At 46.6% G+C, this 23895-nt stretch overlaps 1 protein-coding gene across 3 annotated transcripts in view; it reads left to right on the forward strand.

Annotated features, from left to right (window-relative positions):
* The window catches only part of MAD1L1 (mitotic arrest deficient 1 like 1), a 3106940-nt gene that overhangs the window by 409651 nt on the left and 2673394 nt on the right, over positions 1-23895 (forward strand). The window lies entirely within an intron of this gene.

Consider the following 23895-nt stretch of genomic DNA (forward strand, 5'->3'; position numbering starts at 1 on the left):
AAATCTTACACTCTAAATACACATATAAATTACTAACACATTTGCCCATTTACTTAACTCACTATTAAACTGTTTTTTTTTTTTTTACTTCACCATCACAACTCCCAAACCTATATTATTGTTAATGCTATGTGCAAATAGCTTTATGTACCAGAGTAGTAGTCCTTATCACTTGGAAAAATTGTTATCCATCAATTTATGGCTCTTTGCGTCGTGCCATAACATTGGGTGTGGTAGGGAAGGTGATTGTTCAATGATAATTACCCCTCATTCGGCCTGTAAGGCAAGATTAGCACACTTGTCATACATTCTACTGTAACGTGAGTAGCAGTATACTAGCAGTATACTAGCATAAGGTACAAAACAAGTGTTGACCTTAGTTTATAGGCTGGGAGAACAGTGAAGCAAGGCCCACACCATTGGTACTCCCTCTGATCGAATGGTGGGAAGAACCGCACAGTTTACAACCATGTCCTGAGATTGAGATTTGGTAGCCTACGAAAGCACAAGCCATGGTTAGAAACAGCATGAATCTGCTGTACTCTGTCGTCTTTCCATTGCAATATCTATAGGAGGAGATTACCTTTGGAACACATGCAAAAGTTACTGGCAGGTGATTTTTTTTATTTCTGCAAAAGTTACTAACTCTAGACCCTTGATTCCAGATAGTAAGGCATGGCTAAGTGATTGGGCAGTTTCTGCATTTATTCATTGTAACGTTATCCTATACCAGTGTATTCAATAGTTTGCTCTCTAAAATAATTGTTCAGATAACTCTACACTAGATCTCGAGCTGTTCTAGTTAATTTGCAAGAAATGTTTTGGGGGGTATTTATACAAGGTGGACCAAGCCCAGTTGAGTATCGGAGTTCTTAACATAGCTGAGAGTCATGTGCCAACCAGGTGGTTCAGTGTTGGAGACCCTGCAAGGACATTTATACCCCTTTTCGGGAATACATACATAGTAGATGCATCACATTCAATTGTGAGAGTGGTGGTGAGGATTGCAGGTAATTGTGAGTAGGGGAATGCCATAGTGGATTGTGATGTTAGGTCATGGAGGTTAGTTTGAGATGGTGCTATGGTGCAATAGCAGCATGTGAGAAGAAATGCAAGACTGGGTGCGCAGATGGAGAAGGACTGCTTCCTTCTCCAAGGAAGGCAAAAAGGATCTCCAATCTTGTGCGGTATGCAGTGTGGAAGATAGCCAGAGATTTCGCTTGGCACCTGTGACTAATCTGGACCATTTGTCCCTTTTCCCCAGAGTGGAGCCACCCCATTTGAGGCTAGGTAGGTGAGCCCGCTAAGCAATACTCTCCCCAGAGGTATGGACAAGTGAGACCTCACTGGGAGCGACTCCCCTCTTGGTGACAAGGACTCCCATTCCAATAAGGAACTCCCAGTCCAAACCACCATTTCTTCTAAAATGGAGGCTGGAAAGACTTTGGCATCTCCTGTTAGGACTGGCTTCATGTAATGCTGAACATCGCCTGAATGCCATGATCAAGGAAGATGGGCACAATTGCTTTTTAATAAATTGGATACATAAGAAGAGAGTAAACTCTGAATGGAGGAGAGCAACTACTACACAGAGGCGAGTCTCTGTAGCATCGACATCCTGGAGGGGTGGAGTCACATGAAGCCGCAGAGCCATCAGTGACGTGAATGACACAAGATTCGCTAACTTGATGCCGGGCGGCAGGTACTTGGACCGAGAAGCAAATTCTCTGGTCAGGGGAAGCGATACAATGCGAAGACAACAGTCTTCTCTTATGGCGCGACCACTGAAGGGTAGTAATGGGCCTGGCGCCCAGCAACTGACGCAGAACCCAGAGTTGGGGAGGAGCCTGGGGTCCCTGAGCTTCCCCCGGCAAGCGCCTTTTCCGGTTAGAGAAGTACCAAAAGGGGGGCGGGGAAGACGATGCCATTGAGGCCATTGGTGGATGCCATTGAGGCCTAGAACTGTTGGTTTCCAGGAATACCGAAACTGACGCAGGTAGGAGAAACAGAATGGAACGGGCATACAGTCTGGCTAAAAGTCAGGATACAGCCATTGTATATCAAGGCTGTAACAGCCGCCAAAAGCACAAGAACTTAAGAGACGCTAACAAGCGCAAGCCGTATGAAGAAGGGAGCGAAAGACATGTGTGCAGTATAACAACTGGAAAAGCCGACAAGACTACTAAAGGTGGACGGCCATACCTCCTAGGGGTAACAGTGAAAGGAAGGTGAATGCTTTGCAGAAAGGCTCACCAAGTGCATGAAACCTGCAATATGTAAGCGGGCGTACGCTGGAAGTTAAATATTGTGATAAAGAAGCAAAATACCTACCAAAGAGAACAGGGATTTGGGGGGAGTCCCAATACCACAAAGGTAGGAGAAAGAAGTGTCTTTTCGAGTAATCCTGGAGGGATTTGGACATTTGAAATAAAACCTGAGAAGTAAAATAAACAGTTTTCTTTATCAAGGGGAAAGCTAAAACCATACAGAAGATAATTATAATTTTAACAGACTCAATACGAAGATTGTGAAGACAATACCATTATGTTCTAACCACGTGCACCCTTAGCTTTAGTTTTGCTAGGTAGGGAACTTCCCTCATAGCGATAAGGCTAGCAAGGCATTTTGGTTATTGAAATAAACTTGATCTATGACCCAATGTAGTATGTGTCCTTCTGCTGGTTCACCACATAATGTATTTATATGGCGATCTGTCTTGTTCTCCATCTGCTGCTCTCTGAGGCCAATTGTATTTTCTATCTGTTATTTACTACATCATCCTGTTAGGACAGCCACTTTACCTCCTCTCCAGCCTTTTCCATTTTTAACATCTTCAACTGAGCATTCTGCCAGAGGAGTCACAGATAAAGGCCTGTCCTCATTTAAGTGCCTGCAGTTCCAAGCAGCTTTCCTGCCTGTGGAACCTGGCCATTTGAGGCCTACTGAGTGAGTTTTCCAGCATTTGCTAAACTCTGTGCCATAGGTTTCCCTTTTCTCATAAGTGAGCTGGCTTGAAGCTCATTGCAGCACATGATGAAGTTAGATGTCCCACACATCTTCTGTTTTGGCTTGGATTAGCAGGCAGGACATCCCAAGCATAGCTTTCTCCCAAGCCGGACAGGAGTGGGGGGGGATCACTCCCGCCCCCTCCTACCCCATCCCCCCCCCCGGGGGACGGATTGGCTGCACCAATTGGTGAACACTCTGCAGGTTGAAAGAACCTACCAGCAGATCAGACATTCAGCCTGTCCAGTCAACATGAGGCCACACATCCACGTTGAAACTGTCTTTAAGGCATACCAAGAGTTTTGAAGCCATAACAAGGTGACATATAGCACTTTGGCTATGCCAACTAGCTTATTAGACACATTTTACTAGTAAAATGGAAGGCTGCAGCTTCCAGTCACAAACGGCAGTTTATTCTTTTAAATCTATGCTTTTGACTGCTTTTTTGAGTAGTCTTCTGTATAGTATTAGTGTGGCACACCTGCAAGACGAGGTTTTAAGCATTTCTTTGTGGAAGCAGTTTTGAAGAGAAATTGGTAGGTTGGCAGGTCATGGTCATTCCCTGTATAGGAATGTAAAACAAATTCAACACAATAATGCATGTTAAATACTCACTTGTTAAAATAACACTTTACATTCGACTGCATTGCTTTTGATTATCCTGCTTCTGTCTGATTGTTCAATACTAAATAAACCTGCTATTATTCAGTTGACGAAGGCTTTAACCGCATAAGTCACAATCGGGTTACTTTCTCTCTGCAAAATTGGTGACTGAAAATGTTAGGTTGGTGGTTTTTATAGCACTCGTTTACCAGTCACCAGGATAGAACGCTGGTTCAGATTCGAAAGAGTACGTACGAATACAATAAACACAAGTGAGTGCACTTACTGACAGATTTGGCACCCGATTGCAGGGCAGTCTGGCTGTCATGGCTGATGGCTCTGATCCCAAGTTGGCAGAAAGGTTGTTTGAGCATTCAGACCACAAAGGCCAGCGGACCATCCAAATTGATTTGAGAAACTGCAACAGCTGAATATGGGGAAGCCAGGAAAGGCTCACGGGGAGGTTAAACCTAATCAATTGCATGATCCTAAGCTAAGGGTGAAATGGGCCTGCCAGTCGACGCTCATTGGAACAGTTTGTGCCCATGCCAACATATAAAAGCAGATTGAAACCACTAGACTGTGTGGTAGTTGGGGCAGTGTTTTGGTGAGTTGGTGATATGGCAGAAAGAGAAGTAAGACGGACCGGGTGAAACAGGTGACCACGCCAGATAGGCCACACCATCGGGGTAAAGGATTGTAGGAGATACCAGCGCAAGGAACCTAGTGGGCGTGTTGATGCAGAAGCTGAGAAGTGCCAGAGGATTGTGGATACGAAGTTTGAGTGCAAGCCTGTTGGCAGATCTTGCCCAGGTCCTGGTGGTACCTGCAAAGTCATTAGAGCCAGCAATAATTGCACTGCTGAGAGCCCGAGAAGAGCCTGTAGTGGATTTAAGTCCAGGTGGGTGGCCATTTGCTCGGACTACATTCTGAAAAGAACCCAGGTGGGGGTTGGGTAGAATCTTACAGATAGTCCTATGGCAAAAAGGGAAAGCTGTAGGACTCTGCCTGGTAACACCAACAGGAGACCCCTAGGGAAAGTGGGTGAAGCTGCAAAGTCTTGCCCAGCTAAGAATGTATCTGATGGCTTCTTAAAACTCCCGGAGATTGTGAGTTCATGAAGATATTTATCTGGACGTGGAAGAACTGTGTGGATTCGAAAAGGGATTGGATATTGGGGTAAGGATGTTCGGCATTCTTGGCATAGGTCTTTCACTTGATGTATTTTCTCTCCATTCTGATCCTGCCATAATCTCCCATTTTGAGTTGGGTTCCCATTATGATTAGTTTTTCGCCTTCCTGTAGATCACGATATCGCTGTGCTGTCTAAACAAATGGTCATTTGAAGGCCAGTTAGTACAAGAACACAAAAATGACAGTGAAAGGTTTTAATGTTTTTTACAAGGTTATTTTTGTTCAAACTGTTCCAGTGCATTTTTTTTCATTTTGCTTATGCCATGCACAAGATTTAGCTTTGTATTCTGCCTAAGGTGGTCCCCCGGGGACAAGCACAGGCCAGCGCACCGTCATCCACACCAATTAAATTATTTGGACGGAAAAATTGTGGTTTTCAAACTCCATGTTGCAGAATGCCTTAAGAAATTGGTTGTTACTTGTCATTTGTAGGACCCTCGCCTGTCATTTCTATGGCTTTGTAGTGCTTCGGTCGGTGCCTTTTAAGTGAGATGGGTAACACTGAAAGATTTTATAAATGTGAAACATCCCCGTCCTCTTTAAAAAAAAATAAGAATTAGACGGGTTTGCATAAGTTGTCCACATCCTCGAGTTAGTTTCCAGAACTTATGATGAAAAAAAAGTGCACCCAGAAATGGGAAAATCCAGTTCCTACATTGTAGCCCCTCCCCACCACGCCCGCATTCAAGCCAGAATGAACCTACCTTGGTGTACACAGTGACTGTTGGTCTCCCTTTCTCAGCGGGGCATACTTGCTAGTTTAATATTTTATTTCCTCAAACTATTTTTTTTATAATAGTGTTTTGTTTAATAGCAGTTAGCTTACTTATTTGCAATTCACTGATACCGTAGGCAGCCATTTTATTTTGTAATTTTTATTGATGAAATCGGCCATCGTGGTTACGTTTGTGGAAGCGTACATTAAGCCCAGACATGACGGCAATGCCCTGTAGTTTTTGTTCAAAACATCCGTCATCTGCAGATTTACTTGGTCCTTCCTTCTAGACTGTTTTACTATGGAAAGATATGTGTACTTTGTGCTTTAGAGTGCCCAAGAAGGCATTCCAATTAAGTAAAAGTTTAAAGTGACTACCGCTTGGCTTGGACTGGAAGGTAGCACATCCAAAGCATAGCTTTCACCTCCGGCCAACACATTGGGCTCCACTGATCGGAGAGCAGGCTCCACTTGATGAACATAACCGGAGAGGAGGATAAACCCCCATTAAAACTCCTCAATTGCATGACCCTATGCTAAGGGCAAAAAGAACCCACCAATCTGAACACTCATTGGAACACTTGGGCTTTGGCAAGACCTTGTATACATGATTAGTTGTAGGTCCACCCGTATCAGATTCAGCATTGTAGCTCTTGCATGACCTGGCTCCAAGTACAATGTTACGTGTGTTCTCTTTATCCTGTGACCCAACTTAAGGAATGGGTTGTTCACCAAGTCAGCCAACCATGGGTGCAAGAACCCTTGCTTTGTAATTTTGTGGGTAGTGATCGAACAGGGAACTTGGTGATAAAAGGAAACTTCGAAAAACTCCCTCCCAGCCAGCACCTGTTAGCAAAAACAGAGAAGAATGTTCCCAAAACACGGGATTTCTTTCCAGGTACTGCAATCTGCCAATGTCCCTATTACCTTACCGCACATACATGGAGGTTGGCAGCCTGGTACAGGTAGTTTACACTTTGTCGAAGGCCAGGGGAAACATTTGGGCACTAGTATGTGGTAAATGAAAAAAACCTCCATGATCTCTTGTGTAAAGTCATCCCCAGAATACATAATGTATTATTGTTTTGTACTGGTGCTCAGGGAAATACGTCCTCATAATGCGAACAATGCTGGCTTATTTCAGAGCCCACGCTTTCCTTGGATTCATAGGAAGAAATGCACAGACCTACGAGAGCAGTAGCTGTTAAATCAATATGGAGGTGTTCTTACACGAGCGCTACCACTAAGCATTGGCCATGCTTTCTTCTAAACCTGCCTCTAACTTTAGAAAAGGGCCTTGCATCGCCCCATGCTAAACTCGCACTGCTTGCCACATGGAAATTAACCCCTCAAACCCCACATATATTTTTGTTGTCCTTTTTATTCATTGTTTAATCTTTCGGTGCCACATCGAGGTCCCTCTGCAGTTGGGACACGTGAAACAGGACGGTTCATCCCTCAGTTGCATAGGACATACAGGTTAGGCAGCCTTGCCTAGGTTCGCACTGGTTGCCGAGGTTAATGAGGAGTTAAATTACCAACTGGGACAGGAAAACAACCAGAGAATTGAGTTTATTAATGTATGACTGGTGCCTCTAGCTAGCTCGAACTAAAAGTAAGGGGGAGGCATCTGCTCTCTTTTGTTCACGCTGTGCAGATTTTTGCGCATCAGTCCTCTGTGCAGATCCCAACTTCCGAGATAGCATGAGCTTAAGAGTTGTTGCCCTGCACCACAAACTATTCTCACAAGATGTATGGACATGCTTTTTCAGCTTGCAGGTTATTTATTTTCCCATTTTGTACAGGCCTGCTCTGACAGACCCACCTGCCCTGTATCTAGACTGAGTGGCAATGAACCTGCAATGCCCATATTTTCGAGAGACAAAGTCTTTGGATCAAAGGTGCATCTTGATGGCTTCTCAATCCTCCCTGAGCTAGGTCCCAGATGTTAGATTTCTGGGAAAAGCCTTCACAAAAGAGGACCTGTCCCACCTAGATTATTTCTTGGTAGTTAAAGACTACACACTCTTCTTACTCTGTTTGCAGGAGTGTGGGAAAGAGGCGCTGGAGAACTTGCAGCATCAGAGGCAGTATATAAATTACAATATCATTACTTGCCCCCTAAGTGGCTAGCACTGTTAAGGTCCCTACCTGCGCCAGATTTTGCAGGAAGCTTTTTGGGGATAGCTGGTGATGGAATGAAGTTCGACAGCCCCGGCAGCCCTGCATTGATTCCAGTATTTTGATGTTCATTTGCCTCAAAGTCCTAACCCCATGAGCCCATTCACTGAGTTTAGTTCAACCAGTAGCAAATGGTCTCCCTCAGCAAAATGAGGCACCACTATTTTGAAACCTGTAAACCGCTGTACTTTAGGCTGCTCTGTATTGCTTCATGCCCTATGTAACTTTCAACCATGTATGCTTCCAGTTCCCCACCATTCCACTTCCCCCTCCAACATTTATTAGATATAGTAGACTTCATCTGATTTAAACAGGCTGGGGCATAGTGTCACTGCACCATGAGTTTATACCAAAACTCTGTTTTGAATCGCTTTGCAGAGCTTGGGTATTTTCCATAAAGCTTCCCATTCCTGGTCCATTACCTCCTCCCTCAATGTATCCTGCCAGCGTTTTCTGTAGCTAAATGTCACTTTTGAGGTCCATTCCCCCATTATTTTATATAGATTAGAGATAGATTTGTTCCCTGGATTGGTTGACACATAATTCTCAAAGGGTGTTAAGTCCCTCACCGGGGCTGCCTCGATTGGAGGTGCGAGAATCCAGTGTGTCTCCTGGAAATATTCAAAGCTACATTTTCTGTGTAACCCCAACTCCTGTTTGCATTGTATGAATGTTTTAAGTGCTGCCCCCTAGAACATGTCTGAGCTTTTCGCACTCGACCTCCTTCCATTCCTTAAATGGGTTTGTTTGGTTCTAAGCCAGGGGTGAACTGGGGGTTAAAAAACGTAGGCGTCAAAGGTGAGGGAAACGTTGAGGCCATATTTTTTTTTAACCAGCACATCCCATGTTTCCTCTACTAAATTCATCATTTTACTTGCATGTATTTTGGCTGGGCGATCCTGCTTTGGTAGCCATAATATATCCCTGAGTCTGTCCCCCAAATGCGTGTTCCATTTGTACCCATCCTTTCTCTGGTGCTCCCGTGGACCATTCTTGTATCACCCTATTTTGAGCTGCGCGATAGTATGTCAAAGTTGGAAAGGCCCATCCCTCCTTTAGCCGTTGGGAGCATTAGCGTAGTTAAAGCTATCCGGGGGGTTTTGTTATGCCACACAAGATGAAACAACCCTATGTATTGTATGGAAGAACGATAGTGGGACTTTGATATGTAGCGCTTGAAAAAGATAGAGCCGTAGGCAGGGTACCATTTTTATGGAATGGATTCTACCCAGCAAGGAAATCCTCAGAGGGTCCCATTTTTTAAGTTGAGATTTGAATTCTTTCAATAGGGGAGGGTGTAGTTGGCAACATATAAACCTTGAAATCGGTCATTTTTACGCCCCATAAATTAATTTCTCGTAGATCTAAGATGTCCAGGGGCGAAAGTGATAATTACAATTTCCAAATAATTTTTTTTTCTCATTTATTTTCAGTCCCGCCAAAAACCACTCCCCCACCCCCAACATTTTTTTACATGCATGTGCCTTGTCATGTACTTGACTGTTCTGCTGCGGTAAGCAGCATGTCCTCTGCATATGCCATAATTTTGTGATTGGTGCCTCAGAACGGAATGCTTTTTATCGCCTCTGCTTGTTTAATTTTGGCCTGAAGGGGTTGCAAGTGTAATGCATAAAGCATAGGTGAAAGGGGGCACCCTTTCTTGGTACCATGTACCATGTTGAAGGGAAGTATGAGGATAGCTGACCGTTTATTAAGAGTCTCAGGGTAGGATTTTTGTAGTTCGCCTTAACCCACCCAATGTAGTTTGGACCGAATCCCATCTTAGCTAGTGTCAGAAAAAGAAACGACCACTCCACTCGGTCGAATGCCTTTTCCACATCTATAGACGAGGACTGCTGAATCTGTTTTTTCTCGACTTTCTTCAAAATGTGGCACATTCTGCATATGCTATCGTGCATTTGCCTTGACATAATAAAACCAGATTGGTCTGTGTGTACTAGCAAGGGTAAATGATGAACTATCTCATTGGCTAACACTTTGGTGAAAATATTGGCATCTAAATTGATTAGTGAAACTAAGTGATAGGATCCACAAATAGTTGGGTCTTTGCCTGGCTTGGGAAATAGGATTATTTTGGACTCTTTGGTAGGGCAAATCTCTTCTGTGTGTAGAAAAGTTACATAGTTTGGTTAAGCTAGGAGTTAATATGGAACCGTATGCCTTATAAAAACCTGCCCGGATATCCATCCGGCCCAGGTGATTTGTTTAACAGGAGTTATCGAATAACCCTGGACACCTCATCAGACCTTATAGGTACTTTCAAGGCTCTGAATGTGTGCTGAATTGAGCCACAGAAGACTGACTGATTTGAAGTATGATGTCGGGAGAGGAGGATCCGGGGTATCAGATTTGTATAAATCAGTGTAGAATGATTGAAATTGTTTAAGGATACGATCGGTTTCAGAGATCACCTCCCCCGAAGGTAATTTTATTTGACGTATAACCCTGGATGCCATTCTTTGACCAAGCTTGGATGCCAGAAGGCGATACGTTTTTTTGGCTTTAATATAATCGTTCTGTTTGAGAAATAAAAGGGATTTTTCAGCTTTCTTGGTTAGGCGAATATTTAATCAGCCTGCCGCAGCTCTGACAGCTTTTTGTATATGTGGCCCTGTGTCTGTTTCAATTTTTTTCAAAATTGGGGTCATTCCTCCTCTAATTCTGCTTACAATAATGTATGTTATTTGCACCTATTAGCTTCTGCAGCTTTGAGAAGACCCCTTATTGTGGCTTTAAACGCACCACAAGTAACATTCAGTGAGGTCTCCTCTCCTAAGTTTAAATCTAAATAATTCTCTAATTTGTCCAGCTATCTGCTCCCTGATAACTCGGTCTTACAATAGGGTTGGTGGGAATCTCCAGGACCAAAGTCTTGGTTTATGATTTGTCAGCTTTAGCGTTGGAGTGAGCAGGGCATGATCAGTCATGGTAATTGTCGTGATTTGCGTGATAATTACCAAAAGTGGGGTGGAGATCCAGGCGTAATCTAGACTGGAAAATGATCTATGCACATGTGAATAAAAGGTGTATCCTTTTTCGTCTCCCTTGAGTGAGCCAGCTGTCTGCTAAGGAAAAATCTTTGAATATTTGCTGTAATCCACCCTAGGAGAGGCGGTGCCCATCGGGTTACCCCAGTTCTGTTCCGTATTGGATCGCATGCTAGATTGAAGTCGCCCAGTATTAACAATTCACCACCCAAAAAAGACGCCACAAGGCTCATCACATGTTTCAGGAAGCCATTTTGGCCTTAATTCGGGGCATATGAGACCACTGTCAAATCGATGGAATCCACCTTTAAAATTACATATGTCGTCTTTGTGTTTTTGTTCGAATGACTTGGATCCCGCACCCTTCCCCGATTGCGATCAATGCCCCTGCAGTTTTACTCACTGCACATGCTTGAATGATTGTCGGGTATTGACACAGGTGAGATTAACCTTTGTCAGCTTTGCGGATATGTATTTCTTGGAGCGCCACAGAAGCTGGTCGGTGCCGCCTCAAGCCCCCTGACATTCCATGACAAACCCTTAAACTTTGACTATTATGTAGACGGGTATCTGCTGATATGTCTTCATGGGATCCTCTTCTATATGTAACAGAACCATTGCTGACTTTCGTGAGGTAATTCTTTGTCTTTCATCCAAGTTGAATGATAGCCCGAAAGGAAATGTCATCTATTTTATGCCCCTAGCTTGGAGGGTAGGGTGCGCATGATATCTTGCATGTCGCAGAGTTTTTGGAGCGTTATCCTGGAGAGATCTTGATATAATTGAATCTCCGCCTCATTGTATGTGATCGTTGCAGTAGCCCTCGCCTCATTAAGAATACGTTCTTTTTACGGTTATATGGTACATGCATTTTTTAGGGACCAACACTGAACTCTGTCCAGCGGAATTTCTGTAGGTTTCTCGCTGGCGATATAGTTTGCAAATAAGCAGACTTTTGCTTCTTTCAGTTCTGAGTCTAGTATAATTTCCGGAAGGTTCCTTATCCGAATATTTGCTTGTTGCTATCGGTTTTTCGAGATCCTCATATTGTAGTTCGAGATTGTGTGTTTTCCTGGACAACCTTTCCAGTGCTACATGTTTACTGTCTTTTGCTAGGGCTTGTATTGCCTGTTTGTTCGAGTCCATTCTTTCTGCTAAAAATGCAATTTCTTTGTTTAATTCGGCAAGTGACCCTCTACTGTGAACGTTGAAAACTGCAGTTGATAGTTCGAAGAAAACCGATCTTGAAACTCCTGAAAGCTTTTGGCGTAGTCTTCTTTGGAGGCTGCCATGTCGAGGACTTCACGTTGCACCCCAATTGATTGCTGCTTGGGTGTGGGCACAATCCCCGGGGGTGTTTTTTACTGGCCCAAAGCTTTTCCAATGAATGTTACTGCCGAGAATGGGGCTACCTGGTTTGACTCTGCTTGTCTTTGCTGCCTGACATATGTCCACTGCGTAAACTTCCCGGGGAACTCCTTATTCGAGGGGATTGGGTCCTCCGACGTATTCCATATCTGACATGTAATCACCACAGCTGTGCTGCTTCAGAAAATCTTTGGCGTCTGCGTCGATGACGTCGATACACCACCCTCGAGGACCTCCTCCAACGGCCGATGTCACTGGATATTATAAGTAGGACGCACGACGCTCGTAGCCTCAGTTCTGTTTTGTCCGCAAACGTGTTCGCTTCGGAGAGCTCGGCGCGCCTCGACTCTTTGGAGTTCCTGTTCTTTCTCGGTTCTTCGAACCTGTTTGTATTGTGAAGTCTTTCTTCGTGAAGATGTCTACCTCGTCTTCCACGCGTCCGGGCTTTAAGAAGTGCGGGGACTGTGGGTCCAAGATGTCGGTAAAGGACTTGCACGACGCCTGCCTCTGGTGCCTCAGGGAGGCCCAAGACACGGATGACTGTCGACTGCCAGTCGCTCACGTCCAAAGCCTTGCGGGAGCGCAAGAGGTTATCGGTAGGTAAGGTGTCCAAGCCACGGAAGTCGAGGTCAGCGGGGCTTTCGATGGAACAATTCGAGGGGCGACTCTCTGCGTCGTCGAAGTCCAGTGGGTCTCGGTCCTGGAGTCAGTCCCGCCACTCCTGCCTCTTTGAGGCACTCCAGGAAGCGCCGTCATCGGTCGCCTTCCCCGTCCTCATCCGAGGACTATGCCTGTTGGCGGGCCGCTTACCCCACCAAGCATGCGACGCCGGAGGAATGGGCTTCCTTCGGGAATAAAATGTTGACGATTCTCGAATCGCAGGGCACTGGTCCGTCCGTGCCTCAGAGTGGGGTCGGTCGTGATCGGTTGAGACACCGCTCGCACGTCTTCGGGCTCGGGTGGTCGGCACGATTCGCGGGAGAGGTTGCGGTCGGACAAGGGGAATCGTTCTCGTCATGCCCGTTCCCGGTCCTCGACGCGCTCGAGACCGTGTGCATCTGTGGTGTCTTCGAGGAAGACGTCGACGCCGGTGGCACCAAGGTCGTCGACTGACTCTTTCAAGGCAAGGCCTCCGAAGACGTCGTCGATGCCATCGGCGCCCAGGCTGTCGACGGACACACTCGGGGCTCCGGCCTTGAGGACTGTGTCGATGCTGTCGGTGCTGCGTTCGACGCCGATTCACTCAACGCCTTTCGAGGCTGTTTCGACGGGGGTTCCCCAGGGCTCGGTGGAACCACCTAGAAAGGCTCTGGACAAGGTCAAGCATGGGTTTGTTCCACATTCTGTGCCTTCTTACCGCCAGCTTGAGTTTATTTCAGAGGTGGATGAGGGCTCTGATGATGGCATGGTTCGGATACGGTGCCGGACGAGATTCTCTGACAATAGCCAAATAGAGGACCTGCGGCAGTCCCTGCACGATGCCAGTGGGCAGGACACCTCTCTGGAGGTGGAGTTTTGTAGGCCTGAGCCTGGCACTCATGCCGACTCCTCGTACCGGCGCCTTCTGTCCAGGGTCACCGAGTACTTGGGATGGTCTGCTCCCCCAGGGGATTTTCTTACGAATAACCTCGACCAAGGTCCACCAACTGACCCGGTACTGCCGTTCCATATGGCTCTACAGAGGAGGGTGGAGGCGGCTTGGACTGCTGCGGAGAGTCTCCCGGCAGTGGGCAAGACTTTGCCGTGAAAATACCGCCCAGCCAGTAGCAACCCCTGCTTCTTGACCAAGCACCCCACCCCGGAGAGTTTGGTGGTGCAGGCGGCTACGGCCCCGGCAAAGCAGGCGTCGTATCCTACCATCCCTCCTGATAGGGACGACAAGCGTTTTGACGGCTGGGCGAAGAAATTGTTTTCTTCAGGGGTATGGCGCTTCAGGCGGCCAACTCCGATTGTGCCTTGTCACGTTTCACATGCTCTGTGGAACGGTTTCCTTAGCGGCTGAACATTTTCCCGAAGGGGACGAATGGGATGGTTTCTTTGCCATGGTTCAGGATGGCAAGGATGCCATGTGTGAGGCCATTGAGTCGGGTTTGGACATGGCAGATTGCGTCAGCCGGTCCATGGCGGCAAGCACAGTGATACGCAGGTTTGCATGGTTGCGGAAGTCGGGGTTTGCTCCTGATGTGCCGGCCCGGCTCCTCAACATGCCCTTTGACGGGGAACATCTTTTTGGCAGCAAGGCTGACGAGAGCCTTGAGTTTGCAGACCTCCAAAGCTGCAGCGAAGTCGTTGGGCGCTGCAGTTCGCCAACCTGCGCCTTTTCGACCTAGGGGACAGCAATGGAGGGGAGGTTCCTTTCGTTATTACTCATCCTTTGGTAAAGCGAGAGGAGCTGCCAGTCAACGGGGCCACCGTAGGAGTGCCAGAGGTGGACAACAAGGTACTCGAGGTGCCAAGGCCGCTCGGGCTGTTGCCTCTTTGCCCTCCGGCAACGCCGCAGCCACTTCAGTTCAGTTCTGAGGCCAATTTCCATGGTTCACCGGTTGGGGGAAGGCTGGCGCAGCATCTTGCAGAGTGGCTCGCCATTACTTCAGATGTGTGGGTTCTGGAGATCATAACCCACGGCTACTGTCTTCTTTTCTGGCTGAGGCCTCAAGACCATCCACCGGGGAATCTCTTTGAAGAGTCTGGATCCGCCCCTTGCGCAGGAAATTCAATCCCTGCTGGAGAAAGGCGCCATAGAACTGGTGCCTGTAGCGGAGAGGGACCAGGGATGGTATTCCCCTTATTTTTTGATTTCCAAGAAAGACGGGGGATTGAGACCCATCATGGACTTGCGCGGTTTGAACAAACTCTTCAGGAAGGACAAGTTCAAGATGGTTACTCTCAAGTCCTCCAGGCCCTTCAACTTCAGGACTGGTTGGTGTCTCTCGACCTCAAAGACGCTTATTTTCATGTGCCTATACATCCAAAGCACAAGAAGTACCTGAGGATCGCAGTTGGCGAATTGCACTTTCAGTTTCGGGTCCTGCCGTTCGGATTCACCTCCGCCCGAGGGTCTTCACCAAGCTCATGGTAGTGGTGGCAGCGCACCTCAGGAAAGGGGGATTCACGTCTTCCCCTACCTGGATGATTGGTTGATCAGGGCGCGCTCTCCCGAGCAAGTCCTGGATCATCTGTCAGTCACCTGCCACTCCCTCCACAAGCTGGGTTTCTCCCTCAACTTGAAGTCCCATTTGACACCAACTCAGAGGCTCCAGTACATCGGAGCTGTGCTCGACACTTCCCTGGGGCAGTGTTTCCTCCCCAGGTGAGGGCTCATCACATTCAGCAGATGGTGCACAAGTTTCAGCTTGTCCAGAGTCTCCCATCGTTCAAGTTCTTGAGATTGCTCGGCCTCATGGCATCCTGCATTCTTCTGGTGCCAGAGACCAGGTTGCGGATGAGATCTTTGCAATGGGCACTCAAGCTCCAGTGGTCTCAGTCCTCCGGCAGGTTGTCGGACCCGGTTCAGGTGCCGTCCTCGGTCACCCAGGACCTTCTGTGGTGGTCCGTCGAAGACCATCTGATGAAGGTGACTCCATTTTGGCTACCCTGGCCGGAGGTGACGATCGTGACGGATGCATCCCTCACGGGATGGGGAGCTCATGCCAACGAGTTGACAGTCAGCGGTCTAGGGTCTCCATCGGAGTCCAGACTCCATATCAGTCTGTTGGAGCTGAGGGCCGTCAGGCTAGCCCTGAAGGCTTTTCTGCCAACTGTGCGAGGAAAGAATGTCCTGATCCTGACGGACAACAGGGTGGCCATGCACTACCTCAACAAAAAGGGGGGGGGGGGGCAGGGTCACTTCCTCTGTGCAGGGAGGCGATGTAGCTCTGGTTCTGGCCAATCCAGCAGGAAGTTTCGATCTAGGCAGTTCATCTGGCCGGAGACAAAAACGAGACAGCGGACACTCTGAGCAGGCAGAGCGCGATCTCTCACGAATGGGAGTTGACTCGGGAGATTCGCCTGGCGATCTTCGCCCTTTGGGGGACCCCTCAAGGTGATCTCTTCGCCTCCAGTGTCAACCGGAAGTGCGAGAGGTTCTCCTCGCGGGAATTTCCTCCAAAAGGAGCCTTAGGAGACGCGTTCGTGGTGGAGTGGTAATTCCCACTGCTGTACGCGTTTCCTCCAGTCCCCGTCGTCCCGCAAATACTACAGCTGTTCGGTTCCCGGATGATCCTCATTGCTCCAGCGTGGGCCCAGGGGACGTGGTACTCGGACCTTCTCGACTTGTCCATCTGCCCTCCACGTCGTCTTCCCTACAGAGACTATCTGCTCTCGCGGGAGGGGTGTCCGGTTCTCCATCCAGAGGTCAGATCCCTCAACCTTTACACTTGGTTTCTGAAAGGTTGAGGTATAAGGATTGGGACCTCCCTGAAGACGTGATGGAGGTGTTGCTCTCGGCCAGACGGTCGGCAACAAAGTCCCTGTACTGTTGCCGTTGGCGTATGTTCTGCGACTGGTGCAGGGCTAAGAATGTGGATCCTTTTGCATGTGACATTCCCATGGTTCTGTCTTTTTTGCTTTCCTTAGCCCACAGGGGCTTGCAAGTGGGTACCGTTAAAGGTTACTTGGTGGCGCTATCCATATTTAAGCGCTCGTCTGAAGTGTTCCTATTTTAAAATTCCTTTAATTTCTCAGTTTCTGAAAGGGCTCACTAATATGTTCCCTCCGTCACTTTTCCAGGTGCCCGGTTGGGATTTGAACCTTGTTCTCAAGTTTCTGATGGGTGCTCCGTTTGAGCCTTTGCATTCATGCCCTTTGAGACTGTTAACTCTTAAAACTGTATTTTTGGTTGCGGTCACTTCCGCTTGCAGAGTGAGTTAGTTACAGGCACTTTCAGTTAAGGCACCCTTCACTGTGTTTCATAAGGACAGAGTTGCCCTTAGTTCGTCCTTCCTTTCTTCCGAAGGTGGTGTTGGAATTTCATTTAGGCCAGAAGGTTGTTCTTGCGGCGGTGTTCTTGAGGCTCCATAGGCTTGATCCTAGGAGAGCGTTAAGCTTTTATATTTCACGCATGTCCCAGGTCAGAGTGGACGATCAACTCTTCATTGGTTACGCTGGAAAGCATTTGGGACAAGCTGTGACGAAACTGAGTTTGTCTCGCTGGATTAGTTTGGCTATCTGAGTGTTACCGCTTGGTGGGTAAGGACCCACCGGGCAGCTTGCGGGCCCATTCTACCAGGGGTATGGCTGCCTCTACTGCCCTACAGAGCGGTGTTCCTATTCGTAACATCTGTGATGCAGCCTCCTGTGCTTCGGTACATACTTTTGTACGTCCCTACTACCTCGATTCCATCCGTGGGCAGGATCTGGCCTTTGGCAAGGCGGTCCTTTACTCTGCAATTTGATTGGACATTCTAAATTTCCTTTTTTTAAATTCTTTTCCCACCTCCTTGCATTGGTACTGCTTTGGGAGTCTGTCATAGATGTGGAATATGTCGGAGGACCCAATCCCCTGAAGCACAAGTTACTCTCTTTCCTGGCAACGTTCTTTCGATGGGATGGTCGGACGACGTATTCCCTCCCTGCCTTCCCCGCTACAGAAATTCTTATGCGATTGCAGCTTACGTTTCCGCAAGGCTTTGTGTGTCAGACTGGCAGAGACTGGTGCCACACGTTCTGGGAAAAAACTATAACTGAGGCTACGGGTGTCGTGCGTCCTACTTATGACATCCAGTGACGTCGGCCGTCAGATGAGGTCCTCGAGGGTGGCGTATCTGTCATCGACGCAGACACCGGAGATTTTCTGAAGCAGCACAGCTTTGGTGATTACATGTCATAGATATGGAATACGTCGTCGGACCATCCCATCGAAAGAACGTTACCAGATAAGAGAGTAACTTATTGCTATATCCCCTACCTATGTCATGACCCCGCCGTTGATCTAGTGCTGTAGTTTCAGTGCCAGTGGAATTTTGAAACATGTCATCTGCGGTGGATGCACACAGCGTTTGGTGGTCCTATATCGCTTCTAGTAGGTTTGGGAAGTTGTCAGAAGTACTTAGGGTTTCCAATGTTATAGCCCAGTACTTCCCCACTCCCTCCTGGCCTCTGATACTGATATATAACTGTAGTTCGGGGATCATCATGTGTGCATAGTAGGCTGAGCTCGCCTTCTTTATAGTTTGTGACGCGTAATCCTGTTAGCGTCTGTGCCTGAGAGGGGGTTGGGGTGGGGGTTTGCTTCCTTCGATCGCATTTGTTTAGATTATCTCTCCCAATTATAGCTTTCAGCAGTAATGCGCTTGGTGTACATTCTTTATCCCAAGGGACAAAAAGACCAACTTGGATTTATACAAAAATAAGCACATTATTTGCACAGTTCACAGCAATAACCCTGAAGCATTCTTGCTAATCATCATGACTACCACACGTTCCAAATATAACCAGATCAACAGTAATCACAATCCAGATGGCTGATTTACTTGGGTCATAAAACACTTCCATTAAAAAACATTTGGCATCCTAAATGCCATCACCTTAAACAAGGAAACCCGATTTACTGATTAATATTGCTTACTGCTTAACTGTCTTGTAAGAAAAGGCATTTCACTTGTAAATACTCTCAAACCTTTTCTAACAATTCTAAAACAATTACAAGATGCAGAATTCAATGCATCAGAATGAGCATCAAAATGGGGAAGAAAAGCACAATGCTAACAGCACCATATCTAACACAGTTCAGTCAGGCAGTTCAACATCCGCATATCAATTTAAATCATGAAATTGAGCGAAACCTACATCCGCCACCCTCTCACCCACCCCCCCCCCTCCCCGCCCCCTGCCCGCTGTGTCTGCTTTATGGCTTTAACCCAGTCCTGTTGGTGAAAAGCATATTATAAGGTATTCACACTTTGTATACCCTTTCTTACTAAAACCTCTTATGTCATCTGCTGACTGGCCAATCGCCTCAGTTTAATAGAAGGGCCTGGAGTGCCTCACACTTCATTCCTCAAATATCTGTATCGCCCCATGTTCTCTGGCGCATTTATCTCGTATTCCTCCAGCGCATTTATCTACAAACTTTGAGCATCTAGTGCCTGCTGGCATATCAAGAGGTCTCGTCCAAGGTCGTCTTGTCACGATGTATCCTATTAGCTTACAAGCAAGCTGTTCTATTTCTTGCTAATAGAAAATGGAATGAAGCTTTCTTAGACAAGCCTTATTAATAATGGCTTCTTACACAAAGGGATTTTCATCCCAGCTAAACTACATATATATTTATGCATGTATGCTTCAGTCTGACTCTGCTTAGTGTCTATGCTTTGCTACATGGTTAAATGAATGCACAAATGCTATCTCAAAAACACATTTCTTAGTCTCAGACATTATTTCAAAAACCTCATTGTTCTGTGTATAGGCTTTCTGCTACCAATCTATTATTGGCCGACAAGAGCCTGAGTTGTTCACTACAGTTTAATCTGACGCCAGGCATATATCAGAATGATAATTTTGCTACCTACACTTACCAAACAGGATATGTAATAGTGGTTGCAAACCCCAGGCTGTAAATGTTTGAGTAGACCTCTTGGGCTTCAAAAGACAATTATAAAATGGTCTAACATGTATTTGCAGGATGAAGTGGTCCGTGGCTTTCCTAGCCCTCGCTGTCCCGCAGGCGGAATGGGTGAAATCCCATGACATTTCGTTCCATAACTGTGGCAGGGGGCAAGTAATCTGTATTTTCAGTTCCCACTGCTCCTGGTAGGCATAACACATTTTTCCATTCTTAGGCTCCCTGTCACTGCTAACTGCAGCTCAGAATCTATTAAGGTGAAGATTGTGTAGATTATTTTATTGTGAGTAGTGTCTTTCTTGTTCACCTATGGGGTACTGAGTATGCCCAAAACATTTTCTGTCTGACGTTTTACAGAAACACTGCAAAAAGCTTGGACATCCTAAAAATGCAGCATTACTCTGTTAAATAAGGATCCTAGTCACACTCAACAGTGCAGCACTTGACATTTACGCGCTTTGCTATTGCTCATCGAGCAGTGAGGTTTTTAATATCCAGAATGCCTTGCAGCCAGACACAGCATCCAAACCACAGGAGACCAATATGCTCTTATGATAAACTTCATGTGAACTGTCTGTTGTACATCAGTAGGTAAATGCGACCATTTGTGGATTTACTATAACTTAATGATTTTTTTTTTCTGTCAATCTAATTAAAACGTGTAACCCTTCAGGTTGCAAGTTTTTGGAAAGAATTTAATTTCAACTTTGAAAGTGCTTGTTGCATACAGATGACTCGGGCGCTGCAAAATCCGACTACGGGAAAATCGAGCTTATCCGTCAACACTATGCCTCCATTATGGTGGCGTTATCCCTGGATGTGCAAAGGGTCTAAGTCACAGTGTCGGGCGTCTTGTGACTGTAGAAATTGATTAGTTGCACAGCTGGATGAGGCCATCCAAATGGGTGAGGTTCAAACTGCCATTAAGACACTGAAGGATAAGACGGCTGGGCCAGACTGCTTTACAACACTATTCTACAAAACATACCTAGCCCAAATCCTCATCTCACTTAACTAGGCTGGTTAACTAATTCCTTACTATTGGCTCAGCCACCCCCACTATGATTGAGTCTGTTACCACGCTGATCCTGAAGCCATGTAAAGATCCCACCAACTGCGAATCTTATAGGCCCCTTTCCATTATGAAGATCAACTCCCAAATCTATTCCAAGGTCCTCGCCAATGGACTTTCTGTGGTCTTGCCCTCCCTATTGAACACTGACCAGACCGCCTTTATTTTTGACAGATCTGCACATGAAATCAGACACACCTTAGATCTTTTGGAGATTGGGATTAGGAAATATTGTGGAATAAGAATACCATCTCTGGATGCCCACAAGGTGTACAATAAAATCAATTGCCAATACATTGAACTACTCCTAGAATACTTCGATTTTGGCCTCATATTCACAAACAGATCCTCACGAAATATCGCTTGCAGATGATCAAGGTCAATGGAAGATATATCCCTGCCATATCAGTAACTGCAGGCACCAGTCAGGGTTGTCCATACACACCCTTGATCATTGCCCCATCTATTGAGCCTCTACAATCCGTCAGAATGATCAAATTAGAGGGATTACTCAGGGGTGGGGGTTGGCGGGGGCAAGGAATATAAGGTCTCCCTTTACATGGATGATCTTATCCTCACTTTGTGCGACACACCCCTCTCACTTAGGGCACTGCTTGGCGAACACCGGCAATATAAATAGCCTCGGGGTTCACCATAAATTACGTAAAATCCAAAGGACTTAATGTTTCCTTGTCACCAGACGATATCCAACAGCTACACACAGCTTCCCCAATTAGGTGGGAACAGGATGCAATCAATTGTTTCTGGGTCAACATCCCAGCTAAACTGGAAGATCTTTGCTGGCTCAATTCTAATCCATTGGTTAGCCAGCTGGAGGACGACCTGATGGAATAGGATCAGGGGCTTGAGGGTGGGGGGCACTGGAGAGCTCCTGAATTGGAGGATAACTGAGATAAAGATGAACCTAATTACTAGGCTTCTCTATCTCAGCATGTCTCCGGCGGTGAGGGAAGTCGATTCTCCAGAGGCAACAAAATAAAATATTCTCGCTTATCTGGATGTGAGGGAGGTAGGAAGCTAGAATCTCAAAGTCCTATTGCACAAGGTGAAGCTCTGGGGAATTTAGGTCTCAATGTATACAGATCCAACCTAGCGGTGCAAATTGCTCCTGCATTTACTTGGGGCCTATCGGCCCCCCACCAAGTGGAACGAGATAGAACGAGTGTCCTGCCTACTGCCTCTACCCCATCTCCTGGTCATCAACTCCAGGACATTTGGGGAAATGCTGTAGTTATTGCACACTACCCGCAACACCATACACTACAGGTGCAAGGCGACAAACATTGGGGTACCCCGCTGGGCATTGTTTCCCCGTCCCCAGTCATAAACAATTCAGCGTTGCAGTCTGGTATGAAAAAAGGTAGATTTGCAAGTTTGGAGACAGAGGGACTTGAAACCCCACAACAGCTTTTCCGTGATTGTTTCTAGGAATGTTCGAGAAGAGCAAAGGCTAAATCCTGATTAAAGGAGACTGACTGATTCCAATATCTAGAACATAGGCGTTGGGGTACAAATCCTAGGGTCAAAGCTGGGTGTACTAGATCCTTAAATACTCTTCAACTCATGTTCCAGGTGAGACAAACTAAGGCTAAGAATTTCATCTTCTACAAGCTACTAGAATGCTCTGATCCTGGGGATAAGTTACCATACATGGCTCGATGGGAAGAAGATCTGGATACCCCCTAGACGAAGAAACGTGGGAATGCATATGATCCCCTATGCACGAATCCCCTTGATGCACCACGAGTAAGGAATGCATGTATATGTTCTGCTACAGCTGGTTCCTACCCTCAGACTACACCTAATCCTACTTACTCCTCGACCTGCTGGAGGAGGGTGTTCACCTGCCAGCACATTGCTCCATGTGTGGTTGACCTGCCCTAAATCCGCTATATTCATGCAGGAGGTAATGTCACACATTACGGCCATAACCAGAGCCCAGCTGCCTGTGACCTAAGGGGGATGCCTCTCCAGGATACCAGTGAGCGGTCATATCCAGGGTTGGGCCACCAAGCAACACTTGTCACACATCTATTGATCGCAGCAAGGATTACTATTGCGAGGAATTGGAAAGGGGTGGAAGGCTCACTGATGCAGATGTGGTGGACCAAGATATGCGATATGCTGGCGGCCCTAAATATCACGGTACGGTCCCATAACTGATATTCTAAGGAAGTTGACATTTGGCTCCCATTTATTGATTGCACGCAAGCATACCCCCAGCTCACATACAAGCCTGATGGCTTGTGGTGCACTTTGAGCTACTGTGATCCCAGGGTTCTCCTCCAAAGGTCCCTGTCACACCCCCCCCCCCCGGCCAACAATCTGTGATGAAACCGGCACGGGGGAGGTGGCTGGAGTTCTGTTCCTTGGTCCTCTCTATCCATAATGATTTATTAGACTGGTTTGATTATTCTGACCATGTGTTGTGATTGAATGATATGTACACCACCTTAGCTTCACGAAGCATGTACAGTGCATTTAGATACAGAAATCTATGACTTGGCCTGAATATTAAATAACGTTTTCTTTTTAAGTGCTTATCGCTTCTAGAGTGCAGCGTTTGTGCGGAGGCATTTAATTCAAATTCTGTGCGTGGCCCTTGCCTTTCTCCACAGGCATCCAGTGGATTAAATGGAATTCAAATCCCTATGCACTGCATGCCGGCTCTTCTAGGCCATCTCCTTTCCTGGCTGCCATGTCATCCCTACCTTTCACTGTGTGCTTTCCACTAATCGCGCTCAGATGCTCTGGTGGCAACATTATGAGCTAATGAGTTGTTTGGGCTCTCCTTTTATGCTGAATGTTATGCGATTTTCAAATTAATTGAATTCCAATTTATAAACACTTGAGGGTGCAAATGGATTTCTGATCTGCGAGTACCTTCCTCTGGAGATAATTGTCTGATCTTGAGCATACTAAATACTGTGAGGGTCTACCTTACCTTTGTTTGCTTTTTGCAATCTCCCACCTAATCCCCTTCATCGGCCCCATTAGTACAAAAATTATTTTTCCTAAATTCGTGCACTGCGTACCCCTTCTGTCCGTTGACCGATCACAAGTCTCTTTTGGTGCAAGAGTGCATCAATTTTAATGGGAGGAGGATCTGCTGGCTTCTCGAGAGGTTTTGAGAAAAGGCATGGCCACTTTGGATTTAAAAATTAGT

Source organism: Ambystoma mexicanum, chromosome 2q, assembly GCF_040938575.1.
Source record: "Ambystoma mexicanum isolate Mex_15411 chromosome 2q, UKY_AmexF1_1, whole genome shotgun sequence".
NCBI lineage: Eukaryota > Metazoa > Chordata > Amphibia > Caudata > Ambystomatidae > Ambystoma > Ambystoma mexicanum.